The sequence below is a fragment of the Myotis davidii genome, unplaced genomic scaffold (assembly GCF_000327345.1).
Source record: "Myotis davidii unplaced genomic scaffold, ASM32734v1 scaffold318, whole genome shotgun sequence".
NCBI classification, from domain to species: domain Eukaryota; kingdom Metazoa; phylum Chordata; class Mammalia; order Chiroptera; family Vespertilionidae; genus Myotis; species Myotis davidii.
Window position 1 is genome coordinate 218,589 of NW_006289197.1, and position 567 is coordinate 219,155.

Consider the following 567-nt stretch of genomic DNA (forward strand, 5'->3'; position numbering starts at 1 on the left):
TCTTGCTTTTGTGTTTCTTAGTTTATCTATGTACCAACCGGTACATACTTTTCCTAAATACTTTGACATATTTGCCATCCACCCAGAAAAAATTTCAAATATTCAAAATCATTGGTTCCACTCTCTGTCCCACCTTCTCCTCATAACCACCATCTTGACTGGTGCCAAACTACGGTCCAGGGACTTCCTTTCACTTACAACGTGTGTGGGAAAACATCTTTTTGGTATTCCAAGTTCTCCTTTTGATTTTCCCTCTCACCTTATTAAAGCACATATCCTAGGTGGTAGCTTCTGTGAGAGAGCTCCAGGGAAGTAATATTTTTTAGTCCTTGTATAGCCATGCATGTGATTAGAAAAGAAAGCTAAAGTACACATTTGGTTTAAGAGTAATGCCCATAGAAAAGATGTCATAATTCAGAGCATAATACAACTTCTGTCCATCCTAGGGAGGGATAGGGGGAGGGACATTTTCAATAGACAAGAAACCCCAAACTAAAAACCCCAGTTTTTCTAAAACATCTGGGAAATATTGAGACTCTAAGGAAGGCCTCAGGAGGCTGGTGGCAG